The sequence below is a fragment of the Solanum tuberosum genome, unplaced genomic scaffold, assembly GCF_000226075.1.
Source record: "Solanum tuberosum cultivar DM 1-3 516 R44 unplaced genomic scaffold, SolTub_3.0 scf00021, whole genome shotgun sequence".
Classification (NCBI taxonomy): Eukaryota; Viridiplantae; Streptophyta; class Magnoliopsida; order Solanales; family Solanaceae; genus Solanum; species Solanum tuberosum.
In genome coordinates this window covers 2487819-2491999 of record NW_006238947.1, presented here as the reverse complement: position 1 = coordinate 2491999, position 4181 = coordinate 2487819, and positions in this window count along the sequence as shown.

Sequence of the window (4181 nt, the reverse complement as noted above, 5' to 3'; positions counted from 1 at the left end):
AACTTCTTAGGTCTATTACACTCTTTATACTAGTAAATTTAGCATGTATATATGATGTTATATTAGCACTATATATTATAAACATCTAAGATTTTATCTCTCAAATAATGCAATAATATATGCAATAACAAGAATCATTAAAAGTTTAATTCTCAAAATATGCAGAAAAATTGAGACTTTAATGCATTTTTAATTAATAAGTTCTCTGAACTTGTCTTGACTATATAGCTGCAACCACTGGCAAAAAACCATAAATTGGGAATAAATAAGACTTGATTTTTATTTTTTTTCTATCAATATGCTAAATCCCAGAGCCAATTGTTATATATTTGGATCAACGAGGGAAGAAAAAATTGTTATGTAGGAGGAAGATTAGTTATGTTACTTCTTTTGAAGTTCTAGTTTTGTAATTTGTTTCTTGTTTTTATGTCCAATTCGAAGCGAACCATTTAAACTCTGCTTGCATGAGCTTGATCAGATTGTTAGTTTCAAGTCTAGATTTAAAAAAAAGAAAGACCTAATAGTTTGTGGGTGCAGTGACAAATTCTGAGAGATCAATTGTCAAAACCCTTAAACTTTAAATTTTAAATCCGCCTATATTTTAAGTTGTGAATTAAACTTATTATGGATGTTAAATATGCTTATTTAGTTATAGGTGATCTAATAGGGGAGAAAAATTCTTACAATCGTCAATAAATAAAAGTTAAATTCACTAGATAAATGACACGATATTTATTATATTTATGTATATATAATAAAGTCATAATACATATATTGGACCCTAAATTTGGCTTCAAATTTCAACTTTGACCTCCAACTTTCATAGTGCACAAACATGCACTTTAACTATCCAACCTTTTAATAAATAAACACGCGATTTTTGGAGCCAAAGAGTGTGAAATGCAAACGCTTCCACATGTATTAGTGAGCCACTCAATGGCTGCCAACTAATTAAATACTTTACACGTCCATTTTAGAACTTAAAAAATAAATTAATAAAGGGTAGAGTTGTCATTTCAACATTTTTTTACTGTTGTGGGCCTCAAAAATTACTCCTAACTCGCGCAAAATATGTGCACATCACGCGTTTTGCCAGGTAAGACACGTGTGTTTATTTATTAAAAGGTTGAATAGTTAAAGTGTCTGTTTGTGCACTATGAAAGTTGGAGGTCAAAGTTAAAATTTGAAGCCAAGTTTAAGGTTCAATATATGTATTATGCCTATAATAAACGTTGAATTTACTTGTTTGATGTGTTTATTTCTATTTTGAATCCCTTTAGTGATAATTTAAAATTTTTGTTATTGTCTGATAGTGAAAAATTATTTTACACTATGGTATGTTATGTGTTCTATTATAATGTAGAGTAATGAAACACTTGAAATAGCAAAGGTGATATATTGATTTTTTCAGAAGTATTCTCTAAATATTTCCTGTTTCATGTATTGTGTCATTATCTTTCAGTCCTCTCCAGTTTTGTTATTTCCAAAACTTGGATAATTTATTCATTCTCTACTTTTTTTCTTATTTCGTATTCGATATTTAATTAAATTCTAATTAAACTACAATTCATGAGGGAAATTCTCATAAAATATCGTAAAGAGTTTTTTGATAAAGACGACTTTATACTCGAGATTTTTTTGATAATGTATTTATACTCCCAAGGCTCCCTAAATAATCTCTTAACTAGATAATCTATGTACTCAATTCTTTTATTTTTTGTTTCCATTCCAACATCAATATACTCAGTGATTTTTACCTCTAGCTTATGTAGATATAGATATTACTTTTGATAAACAATCGATTTAAGTAAAACATATCAAAACAGACAAGAAAAAGGAGTACAAACTCTTGAAACTCAAATTATAACGATCTGATTAAATTTGATTCACTCTAAAAAGTCTTTTATTGAGGTTAAAGAAAACTCTCTAACAAAGATAATGTCATACATTAGATACACACCTAAAATCTTTAATTAAAAATGAAAAATAACTTACTATTCTACTGTAACCTTTTTTTCAGATTTTTTGATAAAAGAAAAAAAATCTTAATTTTTTTTAAATAAAAATCTTGTGATGTATGATGAGGCAATTTGATATGACTAGTAACTGAGATCACAAAGCTATGTACTTGTCTAGTTTTCATTTCAAATATCCTAATTTAGAAAATCTGAACCATGTATTTTGCTTAAAGTATGTTCTCTTTATAACTATGAATGGTATAATACATTTTTTTCAGACTTTATTATATAACTTTTCAGAGATTGTTGGAAAAATAAATATTAATATTATTAGCATATTATATATGCTTCAATAAATGTGTTGTTCAACAACAAGCAACACAGGTTGATGACGTTTTTATGACATAAAAGCTTTTTAGGTAATTTTCAGAAATTATCAAATGACAACTTAATAATTAGTTGACCAACCCTTCCAACAACTACAAAGTATCAATGTAATTTCACAAGCGAAATATCGAGATGAATAAAGTGTACGTAAATTTTATTTCTAATTCGTGAAGATAGATAAATTCTCAGTTTAAGTTCATCAATTAAAAATAGTTAGGAACGAATGAATACAATAATAAAGAAAATATGACAATTATTACAAAAAAAGATCAGTAATATCAACGTCATTTGGTATAAATATCAAAAGATAAGAAATTACATGAATAAAGCTAATACCACAATGTATAGTAGAAAATTAGTATGTAATTGAGTATTGTTTCACTTTTCAATAGGATGAGCTTGATGGTTATCTGGAGCGCTAAGATCATGTTCTCAGTAAAAAAACAAAAACTTACCAACTCTTCAGAACTTATATTATGTAGCATGGTTGGTACAATGGAAGTTAATAATTTTCATTTATATACATTAAATATTAATATTAGTTATACTAGCAAATCAAAAAATGTTTTGATGGAATTTAGAGTAAGAAAGATTAATGATATTGATAAGTATTAGTTGGAGAAATTATATATTATGATTAAAAGTTAAGATTATTCTAAGGAAATTGAATTTCGCTCTCAAAATAATTTTATTAATAATACACTTAAATATATTTTATCATCGTCTTGAATCTTGATATAAGAAAAGTTGTAACTAAAGTATTTTATGTGTACTTTTGAATCTCGTGTAAGAGTTTCGGAAGGCCGAAAGAAAACAAAAAGTGATTGAGAGAATAAAGTGTGGCATCCATCACTATAAAAAAAGTGTGAATTACATGAGGATTTTCCTGGGGATTAGTATGAAAATCTGTAGGAAACTTATTTTCCTGCAAATTTTCAAACTAATCCCCAGGAAAATCCCCATGTAATTCACACTTTTCTTGTAGTGCATTCTTTTCGTTTATAAGATGTCATGCCAGCCGAAAATTTTGATAGATATCGATAGGATGCTCTACTGTAATGAAGACTCTATTCTGAGAATTTATAATCTCTTACTCGAATCTATGGAAGAGAAACGTTTTACTCTCTTAATCTTTAGGTTATAGTGAATATTATATAAATATAGAATAATTAGTCTACTATGATGCCTCAGACAAGACAAGATGAATAGGAATATTGAAAGGACACAAAGCTCAATTAAAATATAAGGGAAGATCTTGATCACCTAGGTCATCAATCTTCTTTTTTAATCATATATGTTTTAGTTACAAAAAAATATTTTTTCAAACTTTAGCTCTGAAAATAGACACAATTGATTATAAATTAGTGAAACAACAAATTTGAAACTGATTAAGTAATTAAAAACTAAATTTCTCTATAGATATTGCGGGTCTTAAATCATTCGATCATCTAATTTGCAAAATATATATAAAGTGTATAGATAGTATATAAGTTATAATCACATAAATCCCACTAGTTTAGGTCTTAATTATTAAGATTCCCAATAGTTTCAAATATTACTTCCTCTACCATATTTTATGATTAGGATACATGAGTCTGAATTCATGAGATACATGTATCTGTCGAATTTTAAAATTGAGATACAAAATTTATTTATTTAAATTAATTGGTTGTAACTTATTTCCTTAATTAGAGGAGTAATTGAGGATTTTCAAAATACATAGATAATTAATTTCATTTTATTATTCTTTGAAATAGTAAATTCATTAATATTATTAATATAAGATAAAAACATGTATATCTTGGTAATGTAATTTGATTAATTTCAAATTATTAC